This window comes from Dipodomys ordii, unplaced genomic scaffold, assembly GCF_000151885.1.
Source record: "Dipodomys ordii isolate 6190 unplaced genomic scaffold, Dord_2.0 Scaffold168, whole genome shotgun sequence".
Classification (NCBI taxonomy): Eukaryota; Metazoa; Chordata; class Mammalia; order Rodentia; family Heteromyidae; genus Dipodomys; species Dipodomys ordii.
Genome location: NW_012267384.1, coordinates 2,619,210 through 2,631,843, shown reverse-complemented (window position 1 = coordinate 2,631,843; position 12,634 = coordinate 2,619,210).

Here is a 12,634-nt window from a genome sequence, read left to right as displayed (position 1 = left end):
GGAGTTGGAAATGTCTCAGAAGATCGGGGTATTACGTAGGAAAAAGGTCACTGACTTGAACTTGGCAAGGCACCTTGCTGACTGGCAGGAAGCCACGTAAGCAAGTACACTGGATGGGAAGTCTGCCCACGTGTTATCCCTAACGAGTGACTGCCCTTTGTTCTGATGATCAGAACTTAGGACACTTGGCCAAAGTAGGAGCTAGTCAGAAGAACAATTCTTAACTCAGTGCTTTACCAGGTGAGCCACACCTCCCTCTCTAGAGAAACAATTCTTAGAACACAATGTGGCTTAACTAAAATAGCTCTTGTAAGATGGCAGTCATCCTTAACATGGTGAGGCTTATGTCAAGCAGCCACTTCGACAGAAAAGATTCTAACTCCTCTACCTGCTTGGGACAGAAAATCATCCCCAAGATGAAAATGGAACATCTTGTCAAACCAGAGAACAAGGAAACTATCAAAGACAACTAATGTCAACATGAAAAGAACTAGGGACAAACCAGACTCCTGAGTTTATAGGGAACATGGCAGCTAGTTAAATGACATCATGAAAATACTATCAACAGCTGGTTGCTGGTGGCTCACATCTGTCATTCTTGCTACTCAGGAGGTTGAGATCTGAGGACCATGGCTCAAAGCCAGCCCAGAAGGAAAGTCCATGAGAATCAGCTCCAATTAACCACCAGAAAACCTGAAGTGGCACTGTGGCTTAAGTGGTAGAGTGTTCACCTTGAACTGAAGAGCTCAGGGAGAGTGTCCAGGCCCAGAGTTCAAGCCCCACAACAACAACAACAAAAACAGAAGTAGAGCTGGGGCTCAAAGTGGTAGAGTGCTAGCCTTAAACAGAAAAGCTTAGGGATGGAGCTCAGGTTCTGAGTTCAAACCCCATGACCATAAAAGAAAAGAAAGAAAGTCTGTTGATATATTAGATAAGTCAATCAAACAAAATAGCTGATACCTGGGCTTTTCCTGTGCTAGCCATGAAGTTGACTTGTAGGATCAATAAAAGTCAAAATAATTGTGGCTCTTCAGTTAATATAAAACTTAGCTAACATTGTTGTTGTCTGTGCCAGCCTTGGCACAGCATTATTATTGATGATGCTCTTTGGTGTGAAATGTAGGCTAAGCAACTTAAATACATTTAATTTCATTTTTAAATTTCTAAAAATATTGGCTGAAATTTTACATGTCCTCTGTGCATCAGAATGGACAAGAGAAAACATTTTCTTCTTCTTCCAAACTGTTATTGAAGGCACTTTCAATTGCCTTGAGCTCTTTACATGGTTTAAATGTCAAAATTGTTTTCCTCAGTTTCAAAAAAAAAAAAAAAGTGTCTTCCCTAAGGGGGATAATCCCGTTAATCATAAAATAGATAGTATAAGGAATTTTCTTTCAAAGCTAAATTTAATTAATGTTTTTTAAATGTTTCTCCTTCCTTTTACACGCTTCAATTTTTTTTTACTTTTTACAAGCTATTTACCGTATACCTATATCCTTTAAAATGAGGAGTAACAAGTCATTAACTGTAAGATGCACATCATATCCACCTCTTAACACCTTTGAAATTGGGGCACATTTATAATCAACATAGGTTTCCCAAATCATTTTTGTCATTTAAATTTACATTAAAATAAGACATTAGATATTTATTTATTCATTTATTTAGTTATGGTCGTGGGGTTTGAACTCTGGGCCTAGGTGTTGTTTCTCAGCTCAAGGCTCAAGGCTCATGCTCTACCACTTGAGCCACTGAGCCACTTCTGGTTTTCTGAGTGATTTATTGGAGAAAAGAGTCTCATGGATTTTCCTGCCCTGGCTGGCTTTGACCCATGATCCTCAGATCTCAGCCTTCTGAGGAGCTAGGATTACAGGCGTGAGCCACCGGCACCCGACATTTTATATCTTATTGCAGGCTAGATTTGATAAAAACACCATAATTTCTTCAACAATTATTATGAAGCTAGTGATGGAACTGATCGCCATTAAGTACTTCTGAGTGTCTTGTTTTGTTTGTGTTAGTCCTGTGTTGAAATCAGGGCCTGGGCACTATCTCTGAACTTTTGTGTTCAAGGCTCTTCACTTGAGCCACAGCTCCACGTCCAGTTATCTGGTGGATAATTGGAGGTAAGAGTCTCATGGATTTTCCTGCCTGGGCTGGCTTGAACCCTATTCCTCAGATCTCAGCCTCCTGAGTAGCTGCGATTATAGGCATGAGCCCCCAACATTCAGCTAACACTTTGTTTTCCATATACCTGTATTAAAGAGCAGTTTCTCATACTCAAACTTTTCAAAAGCCATGTGCAGGCAAGGAATTGGCCTTTTCTATGCACAACTACTTGGAAACATATTTTCCGATTATCCTATTTTTCTATTGTTTAGGAATTAATAGACAGTAGGACCCAAAAGCCACTGATGAATTGTGTTTTAAACAAAATTTTATTTGAGCGAAAGAACAAAGTGTTGACACATCAGGACCATGCCCAGAGTCGGGATCTAAGGGTAAGGCCTTGAGTGTCAGCCTGTATCAGCTTTTAAACATATTCAACCGGAAGGGGGACAAGGGAAGGACTTACGCCTGCGCAGTTGGGCTCTCTGTCCATTTTGGCCAATGGTCACTCCAGAAATGTTTACAATTTTTGCCAAGGCCTTTTGCCTAGGGACTGTTGATGGGAAGGTTGGGGAATAGAACAAAAGATGCGAGTGATGCATTTAGTTAGTAGCAGAGTTACAGTTTAATTTTATAACCACAAAAACAAAATTACAAAATTATCCATGATTGATAAGCAGAGACTTTTAATTTTTACATGGCCTAAATACCTAAATCAAACATTATATCTTTAATTTTTATACCACAACACTATTTGGTACAAGAGAAATATGAAGCTTCATGTGAGTTTTACATTTTAGCAATAATGACTTGGAACAAATGTTTTGGTCAATCTAGGAATCAGTATCTTTATCTAGAAAATGGGAGGTGATAGCTATCTTGTATGTTGCAAAGACTCAAAGAAGAACATGTGTGAAGAGGGTAGTACAGGACTGTGGGCTGTGGCTCAGTGGTAGAAATTGCCTAGCATCTGGGAAGTCCTGGGTTTGAACCTCAGCAGCAAAAGAAAGTAGGAAGGGGGCTAGGAAGTTGGCTCAGTGATAGAGCGCTTGCCTTGCATGCCTGAGGCCCTGGGTTCAATCCCTCAGCACCACATAAGCAAAAAGAAAAAAGCCAGAAGTGGCGCTGTGACTCAAGTGGTAGAGCGCTAGCCTTGAGCTGAAGAGCTGAGGGACAGCGCCCAGACCCAGAGTTCAGGCCCCACGAAAAAAAAAGGAAAGTAGGAAGGGCAAAAAGAAGACAGGGAAGAAGGAAGGAAAAAAAGAAGGGAGGGAGGGAGGGAAGGAAGGAGGGAAGGAAGGGAAAGAAAGAGGGAAGGGAGGGAGGAAATAGTAACAGTATCAAGTTTTTTTCTCTGGTGGTACTGATGTCTGAACTCAGGGCCTGAACTCACGCTTGCTAGACAGGTGCTCTTTTACTTTAGCCATGTCCCCAGTTCTTTTTCACATTTGTTATTTTTTGAAGAGAGTTACGTCTTTTTGTCCAGGCTACCTGGACATCAACCCTCTTATTTGCACTCTCTGTATAGCTGAAGTGGTAGGCAGGCCAATACTATGCCCAGCATTTTTTTTGGGGGGGAGGGGGGGTGTCTGGTCGTGGGGCCTGAACTCTGGGTCTGGGCGCTGTCCCTCAGCTCTTCAGCTCAAAGCTAGCGCTCTACCACTTGAGCCACAGCGCCACTTCTGGCTTTTTTCTTTTTGCTTATGTGGTGCTGAGGAATCGAACCCAGAGCCTCATGCATGCAAGACAAGCGTTCTACCACTGAGCCACCTTCCCAGCCCTATGCCCAGCATTTTACTGGTTGAGATGGAACATTTCAAACTTTTTGCCTGGGTTGGCCTCAAAGTGTAATGCTCCCCTTTCTCCATGTAGCTGGGATGACAGGCATGAGCACTCAGCTAGGATCCCTAATATTATTAGAATTTTGGTTCAACCTGCACAAGAGTCAAATAAGCAACTTAGTAAGTAATAAGAAAGAGAGAGCCATGGGCAGGAAACTCCCTGGAGTAGAAGGTACTAGGCCATCTTCTACATTGGTAACTGAGATACATTTAGAGTATGGATCCCAAAGGCTCATAAGTTGCAGGACCTGGTAATGCGAGAGGTGATGAACCCTTTAGAGGTGACACCGAGGTCTTTGGTCCTTGGGAGTCTGCCATTGAAAGGAATTGTGAGACGCTGGTCCCTCTCTAGATTCTGGATATACCGTGTAAACTCTCCTCCCACATGTCATTCCCTTCTGCCGTAAGGTGACATAGCGCTGTGGGGCCCTCACAAGGGCCTACACCATGTTGCTCAATGCCTAAAACTGTGAGATAATTAAATCACTTTTCTTTATAAAGCTATATTGCCTCTGGTATTTCTTTACAGTAATGAAAAATAAACTAATACATTAATTATCTACTTTGTAACCTAACACACTACTGAGTAGAATATTGGGAATATAGAAGACTTTGTCTTCAAGGAACTTATAATAAATAAACAAGTAAAGGAGAAGGGACAAATCTCTCATGCAGAAGAATTCTCAATATTTGAGGCATTCTATTTTCAAGGAAGTAGAAAGGAATACCACACTCCTTAAATGTGAGTTACTCATAATGTCTTTCTTCTAAAGAATATAGAACAGAGTCATGCGCTGGTGGCTCATGCCTATAATCCTAGCTACTCAGGAGGCTGAGAAATGAGTATCTGGTTCAAAGCCAGCCCAGGTAGGAAAGTCTGTGAGACTCTTAATCTCCAATAAACCACCAGAAAAACAGAAGTGGTGTTGTGGCTCAAGTGGTAGAGTGCTAGCCTTAAACTGAAGAGCTGAGGGACAGCACCCAGGCCCCGAGTTCAAGCCCCAGGACCAAAAAAAAAAAAAAAAAGAATATAGAACAGGAATAAAATGAATAGTCACTGATGGTTCATGCCTACAATCCTACCTACTCAGGAGGCTGAGATATGAAGAACATAGTTAAAAGCCTGCCTGGGCAGGAATGTCTGTGAGACACTTATTTCCAATTAACTACCGAAAAGCCAGGGGCTGTGGCTCAAGTGCTAGAAAACAGGCCCTGAGTTCAAGCCCCAGGAATGTCACACCCACAAAAAAGACTACAGGGTTGGGAAGATGGCTCAGTGGTAGAGTGCTTGCCTTGCATGCATGAGGCTCTGGGTTCAATTCCTCAGCACCACATAAGCAGAAAAAGCTGAAGTGGTGCTGTGACCAAGTGGTAGTGCTAGTCTTGAGCTAAAAAGCTCAGGTACAGCTACCAGGCCCAGAGATCAGGCCCCACAATGGACCAAAAAAAAAAGACTATACAGTTTAGAAACCTGATCGACACTACTTTAGCCAGATGACCAATTTCAAACCAATAGTGATGTTAAACAAATCCCAATTAAGAAACATCTTACAGGGGCTGGGAAGGTGGCTCAGTGGTAGAGCGCTTGCCTTGCATGCCTGAGGCCCTGGGTTCGATTCCTCAGCACCACATAAGCAAAAAGAAAAAAGCCAGGAGTGGCGCTGTGGCTCAAGTGGTAGAGCACTAGCCTTGAGCTGAAGAGCTGAGGGACAGCGCCCAGGCCCAGAGTTCAGGCCCCACGACTGGACCAAAAAAAAAAAAAAAGAAACATCTTACAAAATACCAATCAGTCCTCTCCAAAACTGTTAAGGCCATCAGATATAAAGACATTCTGAGAAAGTGTCACGGCCAAGAGCAGCTTAGGGAGACATGATAACTAAATGTATAATGTGGTGCCTGGATAGAATCTGGCATGGGAAAAGAGCAGCAGAAACGAAGGAGATGTGACTCAACATGGACTTTAGTCCGTTGTATCAGTGGTTCATTAGGTATGATCACTGCGCCGCTATAGTGGAACATGTTAATAGCAGGCAACTAGATGTAGAGTATATGGGGACTCTGTACTGTCTTGTTATTTCTGTAAACCCAACATAAAAAGCCAAAAAAGAAATTGACATAATGTAGCAAATGCCAAGACAAAATGACCCACATGCACGGTTTTCTATGGGGTCGAAGATGGAAGCCAAGGCCAGGCAGGTGTACTTTTCCAGAGACTACAGGAACAGTAATGATGGCATGAAGAAAGATCCTGCCCTGAGGAGTATATTACAACACACTCTGGGCCTTGCAGATTTTACATTCCCTGTCACAGCCTCCTCTCTTAGAAGCAAAGGCCTAGTGGACTTCTAGTGATGCTATGGCATTACTTCCTGATCCAGACCAGAATTTATCACAGTAGTGAATAAAAAGAGACTTTGGGTGAACACCAATAGCTTACACTTAGAATCCTAGCTGCTCAGGAGGCTAAAATCTAAGGATCAAGATTGAAAGCCAGTCCAGGTAGAAAATTCCAGGAGACTCTGATCTCCAATTAACCAGCAAAACAGCTGGAAATGGATGGAGCTGAGGCTCATGTGTAGAACACTAGCCTTGAGAGAAAAAGTTAATAGTTCCCATACCCTGGATTCAAGCCCCAATACCAGGAGAGAGAGAGACAGAGAGAGAGAAGAAAAGAAGCATTACATACAAACATACAAAGGGATCGGCCCTGGGAAGTTGGGAGCCAAGTGGTACAGCCAGTGTTCCCTAAACCACACCACTCCATCTCTGGAAAACCACAGCCCCTGCAGCCCCCACTTCCCCAGACACACATGTACCTAGTCACTTGTGAACTGCTTGTAGCCAGTAGAAAGTCCAGTTTAATCCCTTGATCTAATTCCTGTCACCCTCTAGGAGAGGAAATTGAAGTCTACTAGTCACAGGATCATTTCAGAATCACCTTTCCGAGTGTTTTTGTTGTTTTGTTTTCTTTTATTCTTTTTGTAGTGCTGTGGATCCAACCCAGGACCTGGCAAATACTAATAAGTACTCTACCATTCAGCTACTTGCCTATCCTCTGGGATCAACTTAATTTTCACTCCTCAGAGACTATGGACATTTCTGTTGCCAGATGTATAAGATATTAATTATACCAGGTGCTGATGGCTCACCCCTGTAATCCTAGCTATTCAGGAAGCTGAGATCTGAGGCTTGCGGTTCAAGGCCAGCCTGGGCAGAAAACTCCAAGAGATCTACATCCAATTAACCACCAATTAACTGTGGCAAAGCATGAAGCTTGAGCAAAGCTCAAGGACAGCAAGTACCCGGGCCCTGAGTTCAAGTCCCACGACCAACAGAAAGAAGTTAAAATTAAAAATATATATAGGACTGGGAATATGGCTTAGTGGTAGAGTACATGCATGAAGCCCTGGGTTCAATTCCTCAGTATCACATCAACAGAAAATGCTGGAAGTGGTGCTGGGCTCAAGTAGTAGAGTGCTAGTCTTGAGCAAAAGAAGCTCAGGGACAATTCCCAGGCCCTGAGTTCAAGCCCCAGGACTGGCCAAAAAAAAAAAAAAAAAAATATATATATATATATATATAAAACATTATATTATATATACATAATATATAATATTACCGAGAATAATCAGAATACCTACAACAAAACATCACTGTGGGCTCATTGATAAGAGTTCTAAAGCTGATTTTACTCTATATAATCAATCAATTGCATAAATCTTAAGGTCACTATAACTGAAATCAAATTAAGTTACTATGTCTTGCTCTTCTAAGTAACAGTTTAGAAAAGCGCTTAATTGGTAGAGGGATGCAGCAAGAATACTCTAAGAAAATAAAAGACCTACAACAAAGATCTAAAAGAGAATGGGTAGAAACAGAGAGGGACTGTGTAAACCTCAGAGCTTGCCTCTTAGTTTAAGTAAGGAGCTAAAACCCTAAGCTTTTCTAGTGAAACTCTTTCGAGTTAGCAGCAGCATCTGGCCACTTGACCCTCTCGGTTTTAGAGGTAGTCCATTCCGGCAACAAGGACCAACCCATTCTAGAAGGCTGGAAGATTGGTAGAAAGCACCCGTAGGACACAATATTTTTTGTGGTGCATGCCAGGCCAGTGCTTCAGCATTGAGCTACACTCCTCCTCTCGGTGTCCCTCCCCTACCCCGCTACACCCACGGCCCAGATAATTACCTTTTAATGTCTCCCTCCTTTCTGTTAAGCATTATTTTTGTTTTATCAAAGAAAACTGAAGGCCAATTTTTTTTTTTTTTTTTTTTGGGCGTGGGCTTGAACTCTGGGCCTGGGCGCTGTCCCTCAGCTCTTCAGCTCAAGGCAAGCGCTCTACCACTTGAGCTACAGCACCACTTCCGGTTTTCTGGTGGTTTATTGGAGATAGGAGTCTCACGGTCTCTCCTGCCCGGGCTGGCTTTGAACCGCGATCCTCAGATCTCAGCCTCCTGAGTAGCTAGGATTACAGGCGTGAGCCACCAGCGCCCGGCGTTGAAGGCCAAATTGTAATGATAAAGATCATAAAAAATGAAAACTTAGAATGATTACCTTACACCTCTAACACTGAGCTGGGTCCTAGGCCAAACATTAGACTCACCTAGAAAGATAAGCTCTGGAGGCTCTGGCTCTATTCTGGCCAATTACATGGCCAGATGTTCTTGCACGCCGATATTTCATTTGTTTGGAGCTAGGGTCTCACAATGTAGTATATAGGCTGGTCTAGAACGTGCGACCCTCTTGTCTCAGCCTCCCAAACACTGGCATTACAGGTGAACACCACATGCCCAGCAGGATTTCTTTTTCTTTTTTTTTAATTTTTTTTCAAGTTTTTTTATTGTGATTAAGTGGTTACATAATTTCCCAAATTTCACAGTACTGTGGGATAGTGATAGTTAAAGTCACAAACACATTCTAACTTTCCTGGAGCAAATTGTCTGTCGTGGTCTATAACATTTATGAGTTCTATGAGCTTTGCAATACAGTTATTTCTTCCACATTGGGTGATGTGTACATTCCTTTTGTTTTGCATAGCATCAGCTGTTCCCTTTTCCCACTCGTTCCCTCCCTCCCATCACTGCCATTGAGTTGCTTAGTTTATTTTGGTCAATGTCCAGTGCAGCTGATGAGTCCCGCTGTTGTATGTTTTTGCCCTGATTCCCTCTAGTTCTGTGTCGTCTTCTTGGTTCCCCTCCAGTGTACACATATATACCATATATGTGATCAGCAGCATGGGGTTATTGAGTAGTGATTCGACCAGGTGAGTGGAAGTTCTTTGTTTCTTAAGTCCTGTTAATTTTGTTGTATCACCTAACATTTTGGATTTAACATCCACTTATCAGGGAGACCATGTGCCGCTTGTCTCTTTGCTCTTGGCTTACCTCGCTCAACATGATTTCTTCTAGCTCCATCCATGTCCCTGCAAATGCCATTATTTTGTCCTTTCTAATGGCTGCATAATATTCCATTGTGTATAGATCACCTGGTACATTTTAAAGTTCCCTAAATTGTTGTCATGTGCAGCCTACTTAGGAATCAGCTGCCTCATAAGGAGTCTAAACTTTGAATCTCAAATACTCTTCCTCAGAGCAAGATAAGGTAACCAGGAATCCTAGGAGTTCAATTCTGTGAAAAGTCACCTACGTGAATATAAAACTCTATAATCTTAATAATTTGTCTCATTTGGTCAAAGGTACCCAGCTGCAACTTTCCTCACCTCACCTCTCATCTCTTAAATCCAGATATTCTATAGTGTGTGTGTGTGTGTGTGTGTGTGTGTGTGTGTATTGAGGCTTAAACTCAGGACCTGAATGCTGTCCTTTGGCTTTTTCACTCAAGGCTGATGCTCTAACACCTGAGCCACAGCTCCACTTCCAGTGTTTTAGGGGTTAATTAGAAATAAGTGTTTCATAGACTTTCCTACCAGAAATTGCTTTGAGCTTCAATCCTCAGCTATCAGTCTCCTAAATAGCTAGGATTGTAGGCATTAGCCACCAGCACCAGCCTCAGAGATTTCTTCCTCCTGCTCCTCCTCCTCCTCTTCTTTCTCTTTCCCCTCTCCTCCCTGTGTGTGTGTGTGTGTGTGTGTGTGTGTGTACTGCTGGTCCTGGGACTTGAACTCAAGTCCGGACATAGGCACTGTCCCTGAACTTCTGTGCTTGAGGCTAGCATTCTACCATTTGAGCCTCAGCTCCATTTCTGGCTTTTTAGTGGTTAACTGGAGATAAGAGTCCCTCAGGTTTGTTTGGCTTCAAACTGTAATCCTTGGATCTCAGCCTCCTGAATAGCTAGGATTACAGGCATGAGCCACCAGTGAGTGCATGGCCACAGATAGTCTTCTTAATATACTTATAGTAAGCATAAACTACAAGCCAGAAAAGAAAGACAAACCTCATCCTCACCCCTCCAACTCTCCTAGATTGGCCACTCCAAAAGAAAAAAATAAATAAGAGACTAACTTCTCTTAAATGTTTCAAAACAAAATAATTAAAATGTCTCTGGGTAAACAGCTATGAAACTCAATGAGCTATTTCCTTTATTTTTTTTCCCCTAGTCACAGACCCAAGGTCTATCATGGAAATAGTTGCATTGTTTTGACAGGGGCCAAATCACTCAGTGAAATTACATCTCAGGAGGTTGCCTGTGCCCTGCGGGGTTCTGAATCGCACGTACCCCCTTGGCTATTTGGGCACCAACCTGCTGAGATATGGAGTGGCAACATTTTTCCAGTCCATGAACTCTTCCTAATTATATGGCATCATAACAATTTACCCAGCCTAATTGGAGGAGCTATTTAGCCCTATCAAGGACACTCCATAAACAATAGTGAGAAAGACAGCTTTAATGGGCTGAGGCTTGAATTTTCTCCCAAGGCAAATATCAGGGGTGGTGGCCATATTAGTGGGTTTCTAAGAGTAGTAACTCCTCCACCATTTAAGGGATTTAAAACCAGCTTACAAATGCTGTTTTTGTCCCTTTCCTTTCAGAGGACAACTTACATAGTGACAGCAATGAAATCAACCCTTTCCAGTTGCCAGATGAGACCACTGATTTGTTCCAATCAAGAGGGTTGTAAGACTAAATATTATTTGACTTCTAGAAGATGGTGGTATGTTTGTTTTTCATGCCTGTAAATCTGGCTTCTCAGGAGACTAAGATGTGAGGATTGAGATTCGAAACTAGCCTGGGCAGGAAAGTCCATGAGATTCTTTTTTTTGGGGGGGGGTGGGGTCCAGTCGTGGGGCCTGAACTCTGGGCCTGGGCGCTGTTCCTCAGCTCTAGGCTAGCGCTCTACCACTTGAGCCACAGCACCACTTCCGGCTTTTTTCTTTTTGCTTATGTGGTGCTGGGGAATCGAACCCAGGGCCTCAAGCATGCAAGGCAAGCGCTCTACCACTGAGCCACCTCCCCAGCCCCGTCCATGAGATTCTTATCTCTGAGTTCAAGCCCCAGGACTGACACAAAACAAGATTAAATAAGTGAAATTAAATGATATGGGGATACTGTTCAGCAGTACTGCAGGGAAGGAGAGAGGTGAGGATGGAAGAAGGGAGGGAGGGAGAGAAGAAATAAAGGAGAGGGAGGGAGAGAAATGGACTCGTACATACTCCAGAATGTCAAAATCATTCCAGTGCATGAAGCCCCACAGTGTATATCATTTATTTGAGAAGTCCACCAAAGGAAACTAAATCTATGGGGAAAGAAAATAGATTATTGGTTCTTAGGTTGATGCCCAGGAGTGGCATGGGAATGTTCTGATCCTGGCTTGTAGTGAGGGGTGCACGCCCCTGAAAAGTTACTAACAGTAGTGCTAGATGGGTGTGTGATATATAACTATATAAAGCTGTTTGGGGGAAAAGCAATGAAGGCCATGGCTGCCCAGGTCTGGGGTGCCTGCGACTTAGCGTTCCCAGTGAATTCTTCTTTTTCTCCATGGCCATCTATGAAAAGTGACTAGAACTGACGTGTTCGGTGAAGGCGCGCCGCAGTACCCAATCTGGACATTCTATGTCTATCACTAGGCACCATGTCTGGGAATTTGGAAAGGGAATTAACAACCCTTACATCTCCCCTGACCTGGGGGCGGGGGAGGCAAATAAATGTACCAAATGTACCTCGGTGGAGGTCCGGCCACTCTACAAGCAGGGGCTCTAACCACTATGGTAAGTGTGGCGTGGACAAGATGGGACTTCCGGGCAGAAGAAGGCCGCGAACCCTAAGAACCAGCAGTCAGCTGGCAGATGCGTCGGGCAGAGCCGGGCTGGTTTGACCTGGGCAGCAGAAACTCTTCCACCGGAGCTCGAGGTTGGGAAGTTTCTCAGGCCGCCCTGCCCGGTGGCTGACTTGGGGATGGGGAGGGGGGGTCCCGGCGGGAGGTACCCGCACTGCAGCCCGGACCGGACCCCGAGGGCCGTCTCTCCCGCTGTCGGGATGGGGGGGGCGGTGAGACCCCCCCACCCCACAGGGCGGCCGGGCCAGGGCGCAGCACCCACAGCCTGGCATCCCGCGGCGCCCCCACCCCCGGCCGGGCTCGGGTCTCCGCTCGCGTCCCCAGGCGCTCGTCCCGCACTCGGGGTCCCGGGGACATCCCGACGCTGCATGGGGGGGGGGAGAGAGGGAGGGCAAGGTCGCGCCGCGGGGGGGAGGCGCCTCCGCGCCCGCCTCACCCCTGGCCCGCAGGGGGC